Source organism: Hipposideros armiger, unplaced genomic scaffold (assembly GCF_001890085.2).
Source record: "Hipposideros armiger isolate ML-2016 unplaced genomic scaffold, ASM189008v1 scaffold_5, whole genome shotgun sequence".
Taxonomy (NCBI): Eukaryota; Metazoa; Chordata; class Mammalia; order Chiroptera; family Hipposideridae; genus Hipposideros; species Hipposideros armiger.
In genome coordinates this window covers 8965840-8991082 of record NW_017731355.1, presented here as the reverse complement: position 1 = coordinate 8991082, position 25243 = coordinate 8965840, and the positions used below count along the sequence as shown (strand labels likewise).

Below are 25243 nucleotides of genomic sequence, written 5' to 3'. Positions count from 1 at the left end.
ACTATAAAACTACTAGGAGAAAACATAGGGGGAAAGCTTCTTGACATTGGTCTGGGTGAGTTTTTGGACATGAGCCCAAAAGCACAGGCAATAAAAGCGAAAATAGACAAAAGGGATTGCATCAATAGAGTGAAGAGACAACCTGCAAAATGGGAAAAAATATTTGTAAACCATATATCTGATAAGGGCTTAATATCCAAAATAAAAGCTTAATATCCAAAAACTGAAATAAGTCAAAGTGAAAAAACAAATAACCTGATTTAAAAATAGTTCAAGAACCTAGATAGACATTTCTCAGAAGAAGACATACAAATGGACAACAGGTATATGCAAGATACTGAACTAGTCATCAGGGAAATGCAAATTAAAACTAAAGGAGATATCACCACGCTTGTTAGGATGACTATTATCAGCAAGAGAAGAGATAAGTGTGGAGGATGTGGAGAAAAGGGAACCTTTGTGACTCTCAGTGGGAATGTAAATTGGTGCAGCCATTATGGAAAACAGTATAGAATTTCCTCAAAAAATTAAAAATAGAACTATAAAATCCAGCAATTCCACTTCTAGGCATATATCCAAAAGAAATAAAATCAGTATTTCAAAGAAATATATATACTCCCGTATTCATTACAGCATTATCTATAATAGCCAACGTATGGGAGCAACCTAAGTGTCCATCAATGGATGAATGGATAAAGAACATGTAACACACACACACACACACACACACACACAGAGTAGAATATTATTCAGCCTTCAAAATGAAGGAACATGTGACAACGTGAGTAAACCTGGGGATATTATGCTAAGTGAAATAAGCCAGACACAGGAAGCGACTTACATGTAAAATCTAAAGAAGTCAAACTTTAAAAGCATAGAGTAGAATGATGGTTTCCAGAGGCTGAGGGGTGGAGAAAATGGAAAACTGTTGATCAAAGGGTACACAGTTTCAGATATGCAGGATGAATAAGTTCTGGAGTTCTAATGTGCAGCACGGTGAGTATAGTTAACAATACTGTACTGTAGACTTAAAATTTGCTAAGAGAGTAGATCTTAATTGTTCTTACCACCCCCCTCCCATAGCAACTCTGTGAGGTGATGGATATGTTAATTAGCTTGACTGTGGCAAACATCTCACATTGTATACATATATGAAAACATCATTTGTACACCTTAAATATATACAATTTTTATTTGCCAGTTATACCTCGATAAGACTGGAAAAAATATGGGTAAAATAAAAATATTACCCATTTATGTTTGTGTTATGTTTGTGCCATTGCCACATCTACATTATAAGCTGTTGAGGATTGTAACTTCCAAGGCCCATTAGAATCCAATATTGTCAATGTGCCTTGACCATAGTATGGGGCCAATAAACATCTGATTCTCTTTTCCTGTATTTTGTCCCCCTTCCCCAGTGCCTGGCCCAGTGCTATATCCATACTTGATACTACCAAAATATTACTTGAAGACACTAAGAACACACATGGATTGCAGAATTTTAAGCATAAGTTCTACATACTACTTTCATCTCTCAGGCTATACTTTGCATATTTTGTGCTGTCAAACAAATACTAAATAACGGCAGGAAGGCTTATTACAGAATGTTCAGAGGAATTATCGCAGACTAATAGCAATCTTGACCTGAAGTAATATCTGAACTAATGAAATAGTATGATTACTCTCTGCCTCTGAGTGAATTTAAATCATTTTTTTTCTTCCTCTCTTAGTAAGAGCAATGATTAAGCTGTTTGTGAAAGACTGGAACTGGAAAAATAAGATACACGGGCACAGAATATGACTAATGGTCAGAGAGAGAGACTAGCAATACCCGCAGAGGTCTGCCCTTGACTCCCCACTCATTCCCACCACTCAGCCCCTCTCTCCTCGCCACAGAGTTTGCATGCTTGGGGCTCTGCATTCTGTCCTGTGTAGCGGGGGTTGCTGCATTTTCTGCCCAGACTCTGCTGCTGTAAATCATGGCTGCTCAGGGCTGAGTGTCCTGTGTGCCAAAGCTGGAATTGCCAATATCCAGAGCCCTGCAGACAAGCTTCTGCTATGGGCTTCTCCTTTGAATCTGAAAAGTGTCCTTGTAAGAAAGAGCACTTAAATGTTGGGGGCCCAAGTCTTGACAGGATGGAGTTGAAGCACTAAAAAATCAGGAAAACTGAACTTCGGATAATTTTCAGATTACCTTTTAGATATAGGATGTGGAGTTCCAACTTTACAGAAGTAGCGGTTGTATCTTAAGGGGAGCACTTTCTGAAACTGACAAAGACACTCTCCCCTAAAATATTCCTAATGTAATTGACTAAATCAAGGCATTGTCCTGCGAGGGTGACAGGGATTGTATGTATGCCTTCCTCTAATACCCACTGTCCTGGAGCCTAAACCCCAGACTCAGCCTGGTTCCTTTGTGCTCTGCTCTAAGAACCAGATCCACTAAACACTCACAATAGAAAATCTTTATGAAGCACTGGCTAAAGCTAGATACACAACTGCCTACTGAACATCTCGAATATCTCATAGGCATCTCACACTTTACATTTCCAAAACTGAAGTCCTAATTCCTCTCCTCTCAAATTGTGCCCTTTCACAGCCTTTTCATTTCAAGAAATGATAACTCTATTCTTTCAGTTGCTTAGGCCAAAAACCAGGTCAAATCATTCTTAACTCTTCTCCTCTCACCCTTTACCTACAATCCATCAGCAAATCATGATTCTTTTCAATGTTTCCTAATCCTAATTCTTCTCACTACTCCTACTGCTTATCGTCCACATTCAAGTCAACATCATCCCATTCCTGGATGTTAGCAAGAGCCTCCTAACTAGTCTCTATGTTTCCACCCTGGTCCCTCCTAGTCTTTTCTCGACACAGCACTCAGGATTCTTACATAAGTCAGATCATGTCACTCCTCTGCTCAAAATTCTCCAGTGCCTTCTGTGTCTGCAAGGCCTGGCCACATCTTCTGTCCCTTCCCCTCAGCTCTCTAATTTCAACCCCTGCCACTTTTCTTACTCCAATCATTCACACTGTCCTCTTTGCAATTCCTTGAATACTCAAAGCATCGTCCTTCCTGGGCATTTGCTAGTCTCTCCTCCTAGAACACATCTCCAGGGAGCCCCATGGCTCCCTCCCTCACTGACTTTGGTCTCTTGTCGTGTATCACTGTATGAAATGTGACCTCCCTGACTGCCTGAACTAGTTTCCTGTGGTTCCTGTAACAAATGACCACAAACTGAATGACTTAAATCAATAAATTTATTCTCTTATAGATCTGGAGGCCATAAATCTGAAATCAGTATCACTAGGCCAAAATCAAGATGTCGGCAGGGCTACGCACCATCCAAAAGGTCTAAGGGTCATTCGGTTCTTTGCTCCTTACAGCTTCTGGTGACTGCCAGCATTCCTCGATTGGGGCCACATGACTCCAGTCCCTGCCTCTGTGCTCACATTGCCACGTCCACTTCCTCCCCTTCTTCCTCTGCCATATGCAATCACCTTCTTCCTCTCTCTTTTAAAGACACCTGTAATTGGAAATAGGGCCCACCTGGGTAATCCAAGCTATTCTCCCCAGGTCAGTGGCCTTAACTTAATCAAATCTGCAAAGACCCTCTTTTCAAATAAGGTAAAATTAACCAGTTCCAGGAATTAGAATGTGGATATCTTTAGAGGGGCATTTTTTTAGCCTATTATAGTTTGCCCTCTGGCCCCCAAGATTCACTTCCCTCCCACATGCAAAATATATCCACCACATTCCAACATTCATAAAAGTCTCAACCTATTGGAGCATCAATTCAAGACGAAATCTCATCTAAATTTTATCAGCCCCAAAGTCCCATATCTCATCATCCAAACAATCTAAACCAGGGATGGGAGAGACTCTGCATGTGACCCACCCTGACACAAAATTCCTTTCCACGTAGATCTGTGAAACTAGAAAAGTTATGCTTCCAAAAAACAATGGTTGGACAGCCATAGGACAATAATTATAGACATTCCTGTTACCTAAGAGAGAAAGTTGAAGGTAGAAAGGAGTCACAGGTCCTAAGCAATATTAAAATCCAGTAAGGCACATTTCATTTGGTTTTTAAGTCCTGGGAATATAATCTCTCTGACTCAAGGTGGACCTGTGGCCCCAGCCCCAGGGCCAAGGTTAGCACACCACCCTCTCTAAAGTATCAGTCCCGGTCACTTTCTGTCTTCCCTGCTTTCTTTTTCTTTGTAATACTTACAACCACCCTGCATATATTTATCTATTTGTCTGTCTTCCTCCTCCCCCAACCAGCACTCTTAGAACATAAGCTCACTGAAGGCAGGGACTGTGTTTTGTTTGCTACTGTAGGTATAGCGCATTCATGAAAGAACAGGATTTAGGCTGATGGTGGTGGGACTGGACTGAGGAATGTTCTGGAAGAAAGAGAAAAACCTTAGCACAGAGTTCAGAACACACAAGTTTTGCTGAGTGAACCTGTTCAGTTGGGTGGGTATTTACATTGTGAAGTTTAAACAAGATTGTTTCCATGATTACATTGTAGCTCAGGTAAGCTTTTACCTTCTGTCCTTCTTCCTTGGCATATTTCTGCATACACAAGTCTAGCTTTTTTTTTTTTTTTACTTGGATTAAAGCACTAGAGGTATTTTTTTTAAATAGGAAAAGAGTTGAAAACTTTTCATTGAAAAGTAGATAAAATATTAGCCAAATCCATATCGAGCTGGATTTTGATACTGCCCAAAGAGATTTTTACAGCTTTGAAATCTTTTGTGTCCACCTGATTCCTAGTTCTTTCCACTCTTGCGTCCTCTTTCCAATCTGATAAAATTTTTAGAGGTACCCTGGTCACCCTAACGGAGTTATAAAGTGGTCAAGCACATGCATAGGTCACTTGTAGCTGTGTGACTATAGAAAAATTATTTAATGCCCTGGGCCCTATATTTAGAACAAGAATTACAATAATGATATCTACTATATAAGGTCATTGTAAGAAAAAAGTGCAATGTCATATATGTAGCACCTAATATCATGTCAGCAATTCATATATATAGGACAAACAACAAATAGTAGTGTTTATTCCCATTGCACTGTTTCTTATCAAATTTGCAGATTAGAATTTCTGTCAGATGCATTGCCTTAAATGTGAGGTACTGATTTATTAGGAAAAACTCTCCTAGGTCTACTCCCACTCTAGTTATCCATGCAATTTATTCATTAATTCCGCAAACATGTACTGAGCAATTTATTATGCTTCACGGTGCTAGATCCTTAGCATTCAGAGAAGGTGCACATATCTCAGAAAAGGTGAAAATATTCAAGTCTCCTGTGATGATGTTCAGTATTGAAAGAAGGAAAACATATCTGCATGTAATGCTGCTTATTAAGTAAGTGGAATATTAAAATAAATGTAAGAACTGAGCCCTTTATGAAGATACATCTTGTAGAGAGCCTCAGAGGCAAGGTGGGCATTTGATAGCTTTATCTGGGAACATATTCTCCAGATTATGTCACCACGAGTGGGTGAGGGAGGTGGCTATATTCCTGAAATATTTCAAGTTGGTTTTTGAAGGATTTGTCATGGCAATCGTGAGAAACTCATGCAACCATCTTGTTAGAAGAGCACAACAGGCTCAGTGACTGGAGCCAGCAATGCATGTTTAAATTCTGGGTCCCTCAGCAATGTTTTGGGAAGGGCCCTCCTCTAGCCCACAGCCTCTTAAAATGTCCTGGGCTTACATTTTTGGCTCAGGGGTTGAGGAGGTGTATTGCAGAATGTTTCTGGAATAATCCAGTGACCTCAGACAGGCTACCTCAAGTCTCCCCAAGCCATCTGCATATTTCAGCTATATTCAGCAATGGACACTTGAACAATAAAAAGAGGACAATTTATTGGACTAATGATGGTGAGGAGAGAAGACATAGAAATGGTACCACTTGCCTAGCCGCCATCATTTATCCATTAAACACATTGTTTTAGCTCCTTTTATGTGCCATGCACTGTACCAGCAGTATGAGCTTGGCAGCTTTTAAGACATTCCTCCCCTTGAAATGAAATGACTCTGAGACACAGCATTAATAGTATTAATTAATTATTATTAATTGCACCAACCACACAGCTCATTTGCAGGAGTCTTCAACTATAGGGTCCCAGAGGGGACTGGGAGAGGGATGGAGGTCAGGGGAGTACCAAATGCAGCATCCTCGCTCCAGTTGTGAAAGAATCACTGTTTTTTCTTCCTCAAAACTTAGCAGAAATGAGAGTATTATTTTTTATTGGCTCATTTCCACCTAAGACCTCATCAAAGACGAGATAATCTATTATTATTGATTCAATTTCCCTACCTTACTTAGGGACTCAAGTTTAATAAATCCAAGCATTCTTCTGGCTGGTTCAGGTTGGCCAGGACAAAATTAACACTTGCTTCAGGACACATTTTAAGCTAAACGATTCTCTGAAATCATAATATTCAGCAGTTGGAAACTCTAAGTACACAGGCTGAAGCTTGATCTACCTTTTCTTATAAAAAAGCTGGAGCTAGATAATTACAAACAGAACTTTTAAAAATACCTTCATTAGGCCGGCCCAGTGGCTCAGTTGGTTAAGAGCTCGTTCAAGAGTTTGAGCTCTGAGCAACAGCAGTTCGAGTCCCGGGCCGAGCTGAGCAGCCGCTGAGCTGCCAACAGGTGGCAGGATGGTTCAGCTAAAAAAAAAAAAAAAAAGTAAAAAAAAAAAATACCTTCATTACCTGTAAAGATGCTTTCAGGGGCAATAACAAAGCCCTCAATTTAAACTGCATTAAAGTATAAAGAAATTCACAGCACAGGAAGTGCAAGTTTTCGGCGGCCTTCAAGGCTCATTGATTCAGTGGAGCAACAATGACTACAAGGAGCCAGGTTATTTTTATCTCTAACCCCCACCATCTTTTATGTTAGCATCATCCTTTGGGGAGTAGCATGGTGACGGCACCAGTTACAGGTATCAAACCTGGACACAACAATATTCATGGGAAGGAGAGAGAGACCGACTCTTCTTGCTGCTATGTCATAGGAAGCTTTCCCCAGAAGCCCCAACAGATTTAAGCCCCTGCCTTATCGGCTCCTTAACTTCACACTGGCAAGGGTAACAGGACTACACCTGGCCAATCAGTGCCACCTCTAGAACTGGAGATGGAATCGGCATCACAGGAAGCACCTAGCTGAGTGGGGGAGGAATGGATATCTAAATAAAGCTGGGGTTCTTCTAGTGAGGAAGTGGGGTGAAGGATGCTGGGTAAATTACATTTACTCGCAGGAAACAAGAAACCCAACTTATAATGGGAATAGGCCAAAAAAGCACTTTTCTCTCGTAACATAAATTATTTTGCATTGGCCGGCTACTGGTATTGATTCAGCAGCTTGATGATGTCATGGTTAGAAATTTGGTGATGCTCTTGACCTTTCCCTTATATTTGTCACCTCTTGGTCCCAAGATGGCTGCTCGAGTTCTGTACACATCATGCCTGGATTCAAAGCAGACAGAAAGGGGATAAGGGCATGGGTTGTAAAAGTACTGTGTGCTAGAATCTGCAGGGCAATTAAAAGAAATAGAAGCAGCCGCCCTCTCTTACGAGGGTCCACAGTTTTCACAGGGAGACAAAACTCACCCTAGGAAACACAACACAATGTCAGTACCAAGAGAAGTATGCAAACAACTACTACAGGAACAATACAATAGACATGGCTGCCTGCCCCAGGTCCCACAGCTGGTCTACCCTGCCCACTGTGTCACAGTTCTGCTGTGTCACCGGGCTTGTTTCAGCTCCAGGCAAGCTTCCAGAGATCATGACCTGCACACCTGAAGTGAGAAGCTATGTGTCTACTTGTCCTTTAAATGGACAGCACTTTGGGGAAGACAGATAAATGTATTAGAGGCTCTTGGATGACAATACCGTCCTGGCAGGGGTCCAGGGCAGCTGAGAATGGAGAGCATTTAATGGGCCTGGCAGCAGAGCAGTTGAGGTGTGACTGAATGTAACAGAGAATAAGGCCATCTTTGGCAATGACATTATCTGAGCTTGGGTAGGCTCACAGCTCAAGTTTCAGATGGCTAGGCATCTATTGCTGGCAGCTATTCAAGTGACACATTACATTCTGTGACCATGAGTTAAATTTGGAAGAAGTTTAAGAAAAGTAGGGTTGTTTTTTTGTTTTTTTTTTGCTAGTCATTTAGATGTTGCCTCTCTCCCACAACATTTTAAATTTAGGAAGGGCAGGGAATATACAGAGGGTGCCAAAAAAAATATATATGTATATATATTTATACATTTTAAGAAATGAAAACTATTAAAATTGTAATACTCAATATATACTGATAACAAAAGATGAATACAAGTCACATTTGACTTCTGCAATTACAAGAGGTGCTCAAAGTGGTTACCATCAGCGTCCAGATGCTTCTGCTTATGGTGAACTACTGCTTGAGCAACGCTGACCAAAGTGTCCACTTGTATACATTTTTTTTGGTACCCCCGGTATATCTTACTCACCCTTATTTATACCATTACCCTAACCTCTGGCACATGTGGATATCCTCTTGGCTTTAGTAAAACTAACCCCTGGACCTTAATGATGCCTTAACCTCACACTACACTTCCCCCTACCAACTCCCCCACTCCCTCACTCCCATCTTCTTCCCCATTTCTCCAGCCTCTCTTCCTACACCAATTTCCCTTCATATGCAGATTGTATAGAAGGTCTGACTCCTGAGTGGCATTCAGCTCTTACTCCCTAGCATGCTCCTGAGTGCTCAGCACCATTAGCTGCAGTTCTCTCTCCCTAGGCTCCTGGACCCCACTCAGACCTGGTTTTTGTTCCTTGAGGGAATCTTCTCAGGTGCCTTCTTTTTTTTTAATTTAAAATTGGGGAATTGGGGGAGGGGAACAGTGTTGGGGTATTGGAGAAGGGGACCAGCCAAGTTGTTGTTCTTCAATCTTAGTTGTAGAGGGTGCCAGTCGCCATTTGGCTGCCCGTTGGCAGCTCGTGGCCTCTAAGCTCAAGGTGTTGTGTTCAATCTTAGTTGCGGGTGGTTGTAGCCACCATCCCATGCGGGAGTCGAACCAGCAGCCTTGTTGTTAAGAGAGCACGTTCTATCCACTGAGCTACCCGGGCAGTGGCTCAGCTCAAGGTGCTGAGTTCAGTCTTAGTTGTGGGCGGGCGTGGCCCACCATCAAACAGGCAGTCTTGGTGTTAGGAGCATGTGCTCTCACCAGCCGAGCCATCCTGCCAACATGTGCCTCTTTAAATGTTTGTTTTCTTCCAAGCTCTGTCGCAGGCCCTTGGCTCTATTTCTTATTCTTTGTGTCCTCCCTGGGTCCTTCATCTATTGATCAATTCACAACTAATACCTCTATGCTTCTATCTATAGCCCTGATCTCTCTCCCACAGTCCACACATTACAAGCATCTCCACTAGCATAGCCCACAGATGCTCTGAAATCAACATGGCCAAGGCTGAAGACAACCTCTTGCCCCAAAATGGGATTTCTCTCTTTTTAAAGGACACCAGCATTTGTAATGCAGAAGCCTGCAAGTCATCCAAGAATCCCTTTACATATGCACTCATGAGATAGTCACCCTTATTAAGATACTACCCTTTGAATATGTGACACACTTAACCCTTTCTTCAAACCTTCCATCACAGCATGTCATTACTTGGTGTTTCCCATATGAAAGGCACCCCTACTGCCGCTTCCCCTCCAAGTCAGTCTGAATTAGTTGGCCTGCCTCTGAGACCCAATAGCACTAATAACATTTAGCCCCTTCTTCTGTTGTAGAACTTATGGTTAATTATTTTAACCATGTGTTTCCTTTTTCATCACCTATGCTAGGCTGTGGTTTCCTCCAGGGCAAAGACTCTGCATTAACAGTTTTCAGAATCTCCAGCAACCAACATATATACAGCCTGGCATGCTATAATTACAAAATCAGTGTTTGTTTGTTGCATGAATTATTTGACAAATGGCTATTTTATACTATAAAAGTTGATTCATACACTTTGATCCACATGGAAGAGAAAACCACCTACAGTCCTACCACACAACCTGAACTATAGTCACATTTGGGTATATTTTCTTATCTTTACTTCCATGGATAAGATTTATTTTTACCTAAGCATAATCATACTGCACTTGTAATTTTGAATTTTGCTTTTTCACTAAAAATATCATATTTTTTTCATATTGTTAAGTATTTTTCCATCTTTTTTTGAGATATATTTGACATATAATAGCATTGTGTAAATTTAAGGTATATAACAGGATGGTTTGACATATGTATATATTGCAATATGATTACCACAATAAGGTTAGTTAACACGTGCATCACCTTACAATTATCTTTTTTGTGTGTGTGGTAAGAACATTTAAGATCTACTCTCTTAGTACCTTTCAAGGATGTAAGATGGCAGTGTTAACTATAGTCACCATGCTGTACATTACATCCCCAGAACTTACTTATCTTATAACTGGAAGTTTGTACCCTTTAACATCTCCCGTTTCCCTCACACCCCCAGCACCTGACAACCAGCCATTCTGTCTGTTTCTGTGAGTTTGTTTGTTTTATTTATATTCTACGTATAAATGAGATCATACAGTGTTTGTCTTTCTCTGACTTATAATATTTCATTTAACATAATGCCTTAAGGTCTATCCATGTTGATACAAATGGCAGGATTTCCTTCTTTTTTATGGCTAAATAACATTCCATTGTATGTGTATATATCACATTGTCTTTATCCATTCAACAATCAACAGATACTTAGGTTGTTTCCATGTCTTGGCTATTGTAAATAATGCTGTAAAGAATATGGGGGTGCAGGTATCTCTTTAAATAGTGATTTCATTTTCTTTGGGTAAATACCCAGAAGTGGAATTGCTGAATCATATGGTAGTTCTATTTTTAACTTTTTGAGGAAACTACATACTGTTTTCCATAATGTCTGTACCAGTTTACATTCCCACCAATAGTACACAATGGTTCCTTTTTCTCTACATCCTCATTGACACTTATGTCTTGGCTCTTTTATAATAGCCATCTAACAGGTGTGGGGTCATATCTCGTGGTTTTGATTTGCACTTCCCTGATGATTAGTGATGTTGAATATCTTTTCATGTACCTGTTGGCCATTTGTATATCTTCTTTGGGGAAATGTCTCTTCAGGTCCTCTGCCCATTTTTTTTTTAAATATTTTATTGGGGAATTAGGGGATGGGAACAGCGCTGGGGAATTGGGGAAGGGGAACAAACAAGTTGCTGTCCTTCTGCTCTTCAGTCTAGTTGTGAAGGACGTTGTTTCACTGGCCTATGTTGGTATTATCATTGCACTTCCCGGGTGAGGCAGATCGGTCACCAGCCACTGGATGGCAGCTCACAGCGGCTCTTGGCAGCTCACACTGGCTGCCAGCCGCTCATGACGGCTACCAGACACTCACAGTAGCTTCACTGCAGCCTATGCCGTCGCCAGTGACTCATGGCAGCCCAGCTCCAGGTCGAGCTGTTGTTCACCATCTTAGCTGTAGAGGGTGGGGCGTCACTGGTCCTAATGCGGGATCCGAACCGGGGCCCTGCTACTCAGAGCTGGTATCCTAAGCCAACTCTTAACCAACGCGCCACTCGGCCGGCCCTCTCTGCCCATTTTTATTTCAGATTATTTGGGGGTTTTTTGCTATTAAGTTTGACTTTTATATATTTTAGATATTAACCCCTTATGAGATAAATGGTTTGTAAATATTTTTTCCCATTCTATCAGTTGCCTTTTCATTTTGCTGATTGTTTCTTTTGCTGTGCAAACGCTTTTTAATTTGAAGTAATCATATGATAAAATGTTGAGTATCATAATTTTTTCATATTGTTAAATATTAATAGTATCATGAAAAAATGTTTTTGTTTTTTTCTTATAAGCTGATTAGATAATTTAAAAGTACAGAAAGTATAAAGAATAAACAATCAACAATAATCACACTGCTCATAGGTATAGTTATTAACCACTTACATACTTTATTATACTCTCTAAAAATGAATGTTCCATGGCTGAACTACATTTTATACTGTTACAGCTTCCTTTAGACATTATGATATCACAAACATTTTCCTGTGTCATTTGAAGTATTTCCAAAATATTTTTTAAGGACTGCATAGTAGTCCATTATATGATTGCTTTATAATTTAATTAACTACTCCACTAATGCTGGACTTAAAGAATACTTACAAAAATTGTTACAAATTAGTGTAAATAACATAACATATACATATATATATATATATATATATATATATATATATATACACACACACATTTGTGTGTGTTTCATAACATAAATTACTGGTAGTTAAATTCATCTGTCAAAACATATGAATACTACAAAGCATTTGATATATGTTGTCAAAATGCCTTCCAGAAAGTTTTTATCACTTTGTCTCCCCCACCAAATAGGAGAAGGCAATTGTCACTGCACTCTCCCCCAATACTTGGATGTTATTGTCTATCAGAGTGATAAGTTAAAAAAAAAAAAAACTTAAGTTATTTTTATTATTTTCATTGCTAATGAGGCTGAAGCCTTCAATATTATAAATTGGCTTCTTTTATAAATTACTTGTTTATGCCTTTGGGACATCAGTTTTTATAGAAATATTACTATTTTTCTTATTTAAATAATTTCTCAATATCAGAATAACTTTTATTGATATTTTTCACAAATATTTTTTCTTAACATATTGTTTACTCTTTAATTTTATTAATAATCTTACTTACATCTAGATTTTGCTGTCTATGTGATCAATTCAGTATTTTCCTTTATAATTTCTTCAATTGTAACCTTAGAATGGGCTTTTCTATCTATAAATCTGACAAGTACTTAGCTATCTTTCCATCTAGTATTTTTATGTTTTGATGGATTATTATATTTAATGCTTTTATCCATTTTTATTTATTTTGGCATGTCATGTGAAAAAGAGGTCTAACTTGATTTATTTCTCCCCAGAGTTAAGCAGTAAGTTAAGCATCATTTTTAATAACATTATAATTTTCTGCATTGTATTGCATTTCAAGACAAGATTACTAAAAGGAAGCCAGGATAATGTTTCTGATGAAATTAAACCTCTTAATGTAATTTGGAACATGAGTGAAGGGTATGACATTCCAGAAGGCAGGGGCAGGGTGGGGCCAAGTATGTATTAGGCCTTGGAAGGAAAAGTCCCATTTCTGGAGTATCTTCAGGCTGGCGCAGTTGCAAAAGAAAATGTAGGAATGTGCTTTTGGAACCTCTCAGCCCCAAGAGTATTCACACATACAAAGGATGAATTTAGCAATGCCTAGGTATGATGTTGTCACTCCCATTTCTATGGAGGTCTATAAATACCACGAGATGGGAATAAGAGAGAGCAGATGGGGAAGATATTATTTTAATTTGCATCACTTCATACACAAACCTCAATCCTGACCCTATGTTAAAAAACATCTCTACGAATTGCTAAACATTTTAAAGACTATAGGAACACTATATAAACTGAATGAAAATTTGTCTGCAAAAATCTAGGCTGCCATCATTAACATGTGCAATTCATGTATTTATTCAAAAGTTGGGGTGATTTTCCAATAGGAAAGAAATCAGTAATAAGACCATTCCCTCCACCATAGGTATAGATCAAGAGTGTCAGTGCATATGGCGGTGATCTTAACAGATGGCCTTCACTTAACAGATTTGGGTTTTATTTGGAAATTCAAGTACAGTACCTAGCAGCAATTGCCAAGGACCTCTGTTTGGTTTGGTAGGCAAAAGTCAGCTAATGTACTCAGGCACAGTACTAGGAAGTTTGTCTTTGCTCTTTTCAATCATCATAACAGAAAGATTTACTTCTTATAATATCAGCATTATCATTTTGCAGAACTGAGTGCATCAGAAAAAAAGAGAAAATGTTGCAGCTGCATAAACACACACACACACACACACACACACACACACACACTTTTGGCTCAGCTTTACTGATGAGCTCTTGACTTGGAAATGAAACAATTTTGTAATTCATGCAATTTAAGAAACAGACCAAAAAAAAAAAAACTCACTAAATAAGTAGTTGCCACAGAAACATAACAAATCCTTAAGTTACCCAGCCACAGCCTATATACAAACTATCCAGATTTTTCTCTTTAAAAAATTATAGAATATTCACACGGGAAGGAACTCAAACCATATTGTAGTGCAACTTCCTTGTCTTACATGCTGAGGTTTTCAACTTGATTTTACAATGCTTTTTATCATTACTGTTAACCAATAACTGTTTCTTAGCTTTTTTTCCCAGCCAGCTTACAAATTTCTGACGCGCAGAGGCGGCGTCATTGGTGCATGGCTCACAAGCATAACGGAGTGCCTCAGGCATGAGAGATGCTCAGTACACATTGGACCTGGTCCTGGTGCTGCACCCACACCTTTCCGTATGATGCCAGGTAAGAAAATGCATTTATTCTGTGTTGTTGGATGGCCCTTAAGGATTTAAGGATGAATAAGACAAATTTTTAACCATATGGTGATGGCAAAAATAACTGGCATCTGGCCAAAAATGAGTTAGCTACCTTATTATTCAAGAATAATGATCTGTTATAGTTTGTGAGTCATCCAGGCCTCTGCCTTTTTTTCTCCTATGTAAGGGGAAGTGAGAACAGAGGGATGCAGACTTTTCAGGCTGGGTGTTAATGCCAGTTCCTTTTATGGGTCTAGTCAAACGCAGGGTTGACCATCTTCATGACCACTTGAAGCTCCCTGAAGCCTTTCCTCTCAGTGTGTAGTAAATGACTGATCCTAGGGTTGGGAGGGGGCTTTATTTCTTACACCATATTTGAAAGTCTTTACTCATGTTTTATTTCCAGCAATTAAAAATGGAAATTTGGTTCACTGGTAATTTCAGAAACTATGAATTGCTAACTTTTTTATAGCTCTATCAAGGTATAATTAAAATAATCTAGTTTTAGAGCATTTTCATCACCTCAAAATTATCTCGTACCCATTTACAGTTAATCACAGCTCTTACCCCCAGCCCTAGGCAACCACTGATCTGTTTCTGTTTCTATAAATTTGCCTTTTCTACATAAAAATGTAATCAGATGTACAATATACAGTCTTCTGCACCTGGCTCCCCTCACTTAGGATAATGTTTTCAAGGTTCATGTTGTGGCATGAATCAGTAGTTTTTTCATTTTAATCGTTGAATATTACTCCATTGTATAGGTTTGCCATCTTTTGTTTATCTATTCACCAGTGGAAGGGTGTTTGAAAAGTCTGGGCTATGGTGAAGAATGCTTCTATGAACATTTACATTTCCATCCTTTTGTGGACATATGTTTTCGTTTCTCTTGTGAAGATTCCTCGGAGTGGAATTGCTGGATCATGCGGTAAGTTTATGTTTAACTTTTTAAGAAACTGCCAAACTGTTTTTCCAAAGTGGCACCAGCCGTGCATGAAGGTTCCAATTTCCTCATCTCTTACCAACATGTAGTATTGCCTGTCTTTTGGATAATTGTCATTCTAAGGAGTGTAAGATGGTATCTTGTGGTTTTGATTTTCATTGCCCTAATGACCAATGATAGTCAGCATTTGTACATGTTTTTATTTCCATTTGTATATCTTCTTTGATAAAATGTCTATTCAAATCTCTTACTCCTTTTAAAATATTGGGTTATCTTATTATTATTGAATTGTAAGAGATTTTTATATATTACTAAAATTAAAACCCACTCTTTCTCTCTCGTTGTAGGGGAAAACCTCAGTTCAGTCCATCTCCTGAGTGTTTCTTTTACAACTCACACAAAACGCTTCACTTCTGATACTCCTGGTCACCAAGTATGTGTAGGTTTTTCCCACAACAAGCAAATCTCTGATATTGGCTGGGTGTCCTAGAGTTTAACTCAATTCTGACACTGTCTACCTGGAGATAGCATCAGATTCCACAGGGTAAAGGCTGAGTCCCACAAGACCATTCCCAACCTACTTCAGAGGCAAGTAAGAGGCCATCAGATTTGGCTACAAATCAGAGGTTCCCATGACCCCTTCCTCAGGTTTGACTAATTTGCTAGAGCAGCTCACAGAACTCAGGGAAACACTCACTTATGATTACCAGTTTATTAAAGGATATAATAAAGGATACAGATGAACAGCCAGATGAAGGGATACATAAGATGAGGTCCGGGAGGGAGCTTCTGCCCCCATGAATTTGGGGTGTGTCACCCTCCTGGTGTGGATGTGTTCGCCAACCTGGAAGCTCTCTGAAACCTGTAGCTTTGGGATTTTATGGAGATTTCATCACATAGGCATGATAGACCATTAACTCCATTTTTAGCTCTTTTCCCTTTGTAAGAGAATAGGGGGCAGGGCTGAAAATTCCAACCTTCTAATCATGGCTTCGCCTTTCTGGTGACTAGCCTTCATCCAGGAGTCATCCAGGAGCCCACCCAGAGTCGTATCATTAGAACAAAAAAATGCTCCTGTTACCTAGGAGATTACAAGGGTTTCAGGAGCACTGTGTCAGGAACTGGGGGCAGTGACCAATATGTGTTTTCTATTATCTCACAATTCTGAATACAGTTCATTTACAAAGATATAAGTTTTAAATATTTTCTCCCAGTCTGTGGTTTATCTTTTCATTTTTTAAATGGTGTCTTTTGAGGCACAAAGTTTAATTTTAATAAAGTCCAATTGAGCAATTTTTTCTTTTAAGTGTTAATGATTTTGATATCAACTGTTTTTATATTGTCAAAATAAGAAATTTCATATAAATATATTTAGCATCATATATGCATAATACATTAATTTACATAAATATATTTAATATGTTATATTAAATATATATGTAATATATACTATTAATTTATATATTTAATATATTTAGTATAATAATATAGAATAAATATTTATATTAAATGTAGGTTATGGGGAAAATTAGTACCAAAGCTTTCTGTTTTTCCTCCTGACCTACTTTATATTTTGAATAGAAGCAACAGTAGCACTCTATTAAAAATTAGTGTTAAGATTTTTCAAAGCCACAGCAAAAGAAACCCACCATATATAACGTAAAGCTGGAGACCCAATCTGACACCTGGACCATAAGCACACTTCCTAAACCAAGCTTTATTTAATTGTATTAGTTGAGCAAACAAAACTACACAGACACTCTTCTGTCTGCCTTGTTGACTTCCTTCCTGTACTGTGCTTCCTGTGTGTGTTTTTGTCATTGTTCTTCATTTTTTTTTCCTGCCTTTGCTGGAATTGTCACCATGCGATGAGGAGACCCTCAAATCCCCAGATAACTGGTTTCCCAAAGGGTTGCTGGATTTGTTGTTTCTTTTTTGTGCTGATAGGAGCTCTGTGCCTGCCTTTTGTTGAGCAGCAAGTACATATTGGCAGCAAAAGCATCATTAATATAATGCTTTCTGCTTCTGAGGCAGCTTGCTCATTAGTGCCTAGCATACCGAACAAAGAAGTCACCTTCTAGAAATAATAAAGAGAAATGAAATATTGACAGTACAAGCAGAATCCCTTCTCATGTGGCAAAGGTGGAGGTAAAAAAGAAAGAAAAAACCCCAGAATTCTGAATACCAAATTCAAAAGCCTTTAAAGCTGGCATCTGGAAGAATTTACTCCTCCTCCTGAATCAGCCGTCAGTGGGCAGCAAGAGCTGACAAATGGAAGCTGCAACTGTGTATGCGAGAGCAGTAAGGGAAGGCGGGAGAGTCTGGAGGGATTAAGAGTTGAAGCAGAGCCATCAGGGAGGGGATGGCTGAAGGTGTGTGGAAAGAGCACATAATTCTTCATGCTAAATGCCAGCCAGGTGTGGCGATTTGTGTGGTAGGATGGAGGTATTGACCTTGAACTGGAGTGGGAATACAGTATCCTCTGAGATAACGAGATAAAAAGGAAGACAGGGTGTGGCTTCAGATCAATTTGTTATTTGGGTGGAGTATAAAACCGAAGAGCTCCTGCCTGATGGAATCCATTGTATTTGATGAAGTAGGAGATGAACTCATCTGAAGAGTTCGAGCAAGGGGATTAGAACGGTGAAGTGTTGGAATTGTCAGTGAAGGAGGTAGAGACTAGAGAAAACCAGAGATAAGTAAAGGATGAATGAATGAGCACAACTAGGATGAGTAAGAATGATAAGGCTATGTGGTTTCCTCCAGCCACACCTGATGGCTAGTACTTAGGAGCAATGAGAAAATGGATTGACACAGGTTTGAGGTTTCCTAGGGGAGGAGGCTGACACAAAGCTACAGGGGAATATCCAGCTGGGAAGTATAGTTTGGATGGTTAATCATATCTTCCAGGATGAGTAGGAGAGAAAGGGAGGTGAGAGGGTGTTAATACCAGCGGTTTCCAAACTTACCTGTACATAGAATCACCTGAGGATCTTTTAAAAACTGCAAAGCCCACGCCACATTCCAGGTAAATTAAATTGCATTACCAGGTGTGGGACTAAGGCACAGGCATCCAAACTTTTTGAAGCTCCCCAGGTAATTCTAACATGGAGATAATTTGAAAACCATTGGGCACATACATTAGGACGGTGGTTCTCAAAGTGTGGTTTCCAAGCCAGCAGCAGCAGCAGCACCTGGGAACTCGTTAAAAATGCAAATTCTTGAGCCCCACCCCAAACCTATTGAATAAAAAATTCTGGGGTCAGGGTTCATCAATTTGTCTTAATGAGTCCTCCAGGTGATTCTGATACTTGTTAAGGCTTGGCAGCCACTGAGTTAAGAGAAAAAGGGATCTTGGTCTTGGTAATCCCTTGAAGAGCAGGAATAGTGAGAGAGCTGGAGGTACCCTCTGATGTCAAGCATTTCCAGAGGATAGCTAGCTCAGCTTTGAGTCTTGAAACGTCTTTAGGGCAGGAACTAAATGCTCGTGTGTTGGATGGTCATTCATGTATATGTTTAGATACTCCAGGGTTATGTCAGGATTTGGGCATGGTGAGAAAACTTACAGTCCAGACCACAGGCCTAGATCTTCAGTGTTTATACAAGATAGAAAATGGTAATATCAAGTGGCCTAAACTTTGATGGCATTTATACATGGTGGGAAAACAGCACCGGGGAGCTGGGAGGCTCCTGACACCAATACCTGACTCCTGTCTGTGGACAGTGGCAGCCTCCACTGGAGAGGGAAACAAGAGGACATGCATCTTTGGACGAAGGTAGGCTTCAATTTATGGTGGTGGAAGGACAGTGTAAAGAAGAAAATGTTGAAGCGTTTATTTTCTGGGGAATGGTGGATTCAGAGGGCATGGTGGAAAGGGGAAAGGGTTTGGAGAGAAGGGTTGAGAGTGGCAGGAGCAGGAGGAGGGTGCAGCAAGCCACAGAAGATGAAAGAATACCGGATGGATATGTGGGTATAAAACAATGGGAGGGGAAGGCATTTGCCTTTGGGTCAGTGGCCATAGATTATCAGTAAGAGAGGCCTTGGTAGAAATGACTAGCTTCTTCGACATGTGCTATTTGGTGACTGTAGCTGATGGTAGCAGACAGTCCTGTCACCATGCCCCAGGAAGCTGAATCACCATGTGGTGGGAGCCACATTCTCTAGTGAGGCTGCTTTGTGCTGGGCAGAGAGGCCGCAGGCCTCAGGAAGCAGCCTCGAGGTGGATGGCAGTGGACAGGCCTGGTCTGTGACTACCTTGTTCATCTGGGAGAATTTCCTCCATCTCAGAGCTCGGGATCTTCTACCCAGCAGGATGTGCCTGCCTGCAAATGGCTCTAGGGCCCAATTGTTATCATACTGGAAAGCAGGATGAGAAGAACCTTGAAAGCTTTTGGATATTGCTTATCCTGACTCTGACAGATAAGCGAGAGAAGATGAGAAAATGAGGAAGGAATTAATCAAGGACAACAAAAGCAGAAGAAACAGGGCCTCTTTGCTGGGCTGTGTAGTTTGGATTCTGATTTTGGTCTGACTCATGGTCACACTGAGGATTCTGGGATGAATTATATGCAGGTATGAAGCAGGTGTTCTAACCGCCACAAGAGGTAGCTTAGTTTACAGAGCAACACAGTTGCTTGGGCTGGTCCAAGGGCTAAGTTGTGAAGCTGCTGAAATTTGTTTCTGATTGTATGCTGTTTGGGGCCTTTCTTCCTCCTCCAGAAATCCTTCTCCTTGGGTTTTTCTCATCCTACAATCCTGCACTCACCCTTCAGGAACATGCCCAGGGGCTCAGGGCTTGGACAGCACGAAGGCTTCTCTTTCTCCTCCTTCCTAAGGTTTTGATGTGCGGCCATTACAGACACTCACTCCTGGGAGGCTCTTAGCGCCTGTCACATTCCCCAAATACTCCTGTCACAATTCTTGGGGGTATTAAGGTCCATAATGGAAAGCCTTTCAATTTTTTGGACTTAGGAATAACATTTACACCACGTAACAGTTGATAGAGCAAAGGCACTGGTCACTCAGAACAGACAGCCGCTGGAAACATCTCAGTAAAGCAGCAAGGTGCAGAGTGGCTCAGTAGCGCATCTGCCCACCCAGCCTCTCAGTTCTCCAGCAGCCTTCCCCCCTGTCTCTGCAGTCCACTTGTCATTACCACTGACAGCGACTCATTCTCCATCTCATTCATCACCTCCTGGCCTCCCAGCTTATCTCCCCTACTCCAAAATGTTTAAATTCTAACAGCTCTTTGACACACCTACAAGCTGTTGAACCTACTACCTTTTCTCAACCCCTCCAACACCCAAACCCTCATTTCCTCCTTATCCGGCTCAGATTCTATAGCTCTTCATTATTATCACTCCCTCACACTCTCATCTCACACCAGTGAACTCACGTGGCAACCCCCATCCTGGTTAAACTCCATGCATCATATATTCCAGACTCACCTCCTGCCTGTTAGAATGGCTATATCAAAAAGGCAAGAGGTAACAAATGCGGGCAAGGATCACTATCTGGAAGAGATGCCTGCAGCTCCATGTTCATTGCAGCATTATTTACAATAGCCATGACATGGAAACAAGTGTCTAAGTGTCCATCAGCACATGAATGGATAAACAGAATATAATATCATGTAATATATATTTAGAACTTTTTATATATAAATATGATGGGATATTATTCAGCCATAAAAAAATGAGAAATCCTGTCATTTGCAACAACATGGGTGAACCTTGAGGGCATTATGCTAAGTGAAATATGTCAGGTAAACACAAATATTGTATGATCTCACTTATCTAAAAAAAAAAAAATCCTTAAAAAACCCCACCAAACTCATAACAAAAGAGATCAGATTGTGGTTGCCAGAGGCAGGAGGTGAGGTTTGAGGGAAATGGGTGAAGGTGACCAAAAGGTAGAAACTTCCGGTTGTAAAATAAATAAGTTCTGGAGATGTAATGCACAGAATGGTGACTATAGTTAACAATACCGTATTGTATATTTGCAAGTTGCTAAGATACAGACCCTAAAAGTTCTCATCACAAGGAAAAAAAACTTTTTTTGGTAACTCCATGAAGTGATGGATGTTAAGTTGTGGTAATCATTTTGAAATATGTACATATGTCAAGTGATTATGCTGTACACTCTAAACTTTTAGGTGTTATGCATCAATTATATCTCAATAAAACTGGAAAAAATTACTTTTTAGATGTTAGACTGTGATTTCTTTTGACTGTACTACAATGTTGGCCTTTAGGTAATTCAGTTATATTAGGATTCTCCAGATTATGTCAAATCTGAATTTAGGTCAGTATTTGAAATCTACCATCTTACAGGCTATGAGATGAGGAAAGAAAAGACACCCAGTAATACCTGATTTTTGTGGCCCCTTTTACTGCAACACTTCTCCCTGTGGATTGTGGTTTCTGATACTGATAGTCTAAGTTTTATGGATCAAAGTGGTCCTTACTGTCTTTTTCATTCATGATCATCTATTAATGCAGAAAATATTTATTGGGCACATAATTATGTGCTAGATGCTGTTCTAAGTACCAAGGACAACACAAATGATCTAAACAGGTAACAATTCCTGTTCTGTCCTCATGAAGATTATAGTCTATTGGGGATACAATAAACAAACAAATACCATATGTTGGATGTGATTAGGTCTTTGGAAAAAAAAAATAAAGCAAAAAGGGACAGGAGGTGCCAGAACAGAGGATGAGGAGATAAATTGAAATATTAAATGCAGTGGTCTCTGGGAATAAGACATTAAATCTGTTAGAGTTAAACAACCTTTGGTGTTGGGGAACTAGCAAAGCAGATGTCTGGAGGAAGAGCACTGCAGGCAGAGGGAATAGCAAGTGCAGAGGACTCGAGGCTAGAACATGCTTGGCACATCTGAGGACTAACAAGGAGGCCATTGTGTGTCATGAGCAAAGGAGGGAGTGGTAGGACACAGTCAAAGAATTGGAGGAAAGAAACAGATTGCATTGTAGACTCTTGTCAGCCATTTTAAGGATTTATGTTTTGCTTTGAGTGAAATAGGTACTTTTTGGAGAATTTTAGAGGAGAAACTTTGTCATTGAATGTTTGAAAAGGATCACATTGGCTGCTGTATTGTGACTTGACTGGAGGAGAGGCAATAAGGAAAGCAGAGAGACCAATTAAGAAACTATTGTAATAACTCAGGTCAGAAACACAGGCAGCTCGGCTCATGGTAGAAGTAACCAGGGTGGTGAGAAGTGATTAGCTTCTGAATATACTATACTGAAAGGTGAATCAAAAAGCTTGCTGATGGTTTAGAAGTAGGATCTGAGAGCAAAAAGAAAACAAACAAACAAAACATGGATGACTATGATTTGGGGCTTGAGTAATTGGAAGGATAAATAGAGTTGCTGTTTACTGAGCTGAAAGAACTTTAGGAGGAACCACTTGAGGGCAAGAATAGGAGTTCCATTTTGAACATGTTAAATATGAGATGCCTATTATCTGTCAAGTGGACATGCCCAGTAGGCAGTTGGCATGTGAGAGTGAGGTTCAGGTACCTTGAGAGGTCTTTGCTGAAATTTGATTGGGAATCATCAAGGTAAAGATGGCATTTAAAGCCATGAGAAGAAATGAGCTTAGTAAGGGAGTGAGTATAGATAGAGAAGACAAGACATCCAGAGATGGCCCTGAAATACCAGTTTAGAAGTCAGTAAGATGAGAAAGAACCAGCAAAGGAGTCGGAGATGGAATGGCTAATGGTAGAGGAGGGAAACCAGGAAAGTGTGGAATCCTGGAAGTCAAAAGAAGAGAGTGCTTCAAGAAGAAGGGAGTGATCAGCTGTGAAATGCTACCTATTAATCAGATAAGATGAATGCTGAGAACTGACCCCTGGATTTCGCAATGAATGTCTCTGGTGGTATTGTGAGCAGAGCTTGTTGGAGTGGTGGAGAGGTGAAATCCTGATAGAGAACAGGAGAAGAGGGATTGGAAACAGTGTAGACAGACAACTCTTTCAAGGGATGTCACTGTAAGAGGGAGCAGAGAAAGGGGTTAGTGACTGAAGAGGGATATGGCATCAAGATAGGGTTTTTGTTTTTAAGATGGTTAGGACATAGCAGCTGTGCAAACATGAGTCTGTAGTATATGATTCATTGGGTTTAACTAGGATGGGATTTGTCACTGGAATACAGAGAGGGAGAGAGAGAATACACACACTCTGGTGTCTCTTCTTGTTAGGGCATTAATCCCATCATGAGGGCCCAATCCTCATGGCCTCATCTAAATGTAATAACCTCCCAAATGTTTCATCATAATAGCATAATATTGGGGGTTAGTGCTTCAACATATGGATTTGGGGAGGGTACATAATTCAGTCCATAGCAATAGGCCAAACGTTGGCATCCTATCAGTTTTCTGCAAAGTTGAAAGGATACACTTACAGAATTGTAAAATGGTCTAATACTTGATAGTTAATAAGTCAGACGACTTTACACCCTTCTGAATTCATATTACCCTTAGGAAGGCTTATTAGACAAGGAAGTCATTTTGCATTTTAGGGTTTGGTAAATTTTTCTTAACATCAATCATTTACTTCTCTATAGACCCACTCAGTATTCAGAATTATGAGGTCTGAAGGCTATACAGTTTGGGGGAAGGGCTGCTCTGTATGAAGAAGAATATAAAATGAGCATGTAAATGCAGTGCTTGCATCCCAGGGACTTAGAAGGGCCTGTGCTAGTGAGCACTTCATGGAAAGCCCATATCATCTACCTCTGGTCCTCTTCAGAGCAGTTTCCACACCTCCCCTGAAATCTCTGCTAAACAGTCCATCTCTCCCTGATTCGTCTTTCCCCTTTTAAAACTCTTCTCCAGCTCTCCTTGGTCCACGAATTTCTGCTAATGTCTTTATGATATGAATCATTTTAACCTCTCCAGGCATCTTCTAGTTCTTACTACCCATTACGTCTATAGGAAGAGGCAAAAAAAAAAAAATCCTTAGAACCTGGAGTAGAGTAAGATTGTGAGTAAAAATACAGTAATATTTGCTACCTCAACATTTACTCCTTAGGAAAAGTCTAAATGATTTTTTTATACTAAAGTGGAGATGACTGATAAAGTTTAATGTGTATCTTCCTTGGGAAATTTTAAACAACAGTCTGGAAGCCTTTCAAAAGAATGAACACCACTATTTGTAGGATGGATTTCAGGCAGAGGGGATGAGAGGATGGTATGATATTTGAGGGCCATAAACAATGGAAATATTGATTTTTACAATATTTCCCAGGTACACACATTCTATAGAATATTATTCATCTGTCACTGTAACCAGTTTATTGTAACATCAGTCCTGTGTGCCACCTGCTGAGATGACGAATGATATTACCATTACATCATAGTGGCCACCACTTTCCCTGCTTTTTTCTCTTTTTACAATGGTATTGGTGGCCATATGGATAATATGGGATATTTTCATAACTTATAGTCGCTGGCTTGATATCCACTCAACAAGAGCATCAGAAAGCCCTTAAGACACCTCATCATGGAATACGTGTTGAGTTAGAAACATGCTCCTGTTCTCAAGCAAGTTATAGGAAAAGACAAAAAAGTAGGCAGACAAAAAAAAAATAGCAGAATGCTGACTTCGTTTAGAAAGTGCATTAAATAAAGAACACATTGAGGCTTTTGGAGAAGGCAGAGGAAGGGCATTTCAAGAGCTGGCAGGAGACAGGAAAGCAGGAATTACCTCAGAAAATTCTTGTCTTTCTGTTAACTAGAATGCAAAAATACCTATTTTTCTACACAGGGCACATACATCCTGCACAG

At 39.9% G+C, this 25243-nt stretch overlaps 1 long non-coding RNA gene across 1 annotated transcript in view; it reads left to right on the top strand.

Annotated features, from left to right (window-relative positions):
• The first annotated feature begins 14384 nt into the window (after window positions 1-14384).
• Window positions 14385-25243, top strand: part of LOC109384347 (uncharacterized) — a 35111-nt gene continuing 24252 nt past the window's right edge. The window contains exons 1-2 of the long non-coding RNA XR_002124384.1: window positions 14385-14475; window positions 15254-15417. This is a non-coding gene — a long non-coding RNA (uncharacterized LOC109384347). The remainder of the gene's footprint in view (window positions 14476-15253; window positions 15418-25243) is intronic.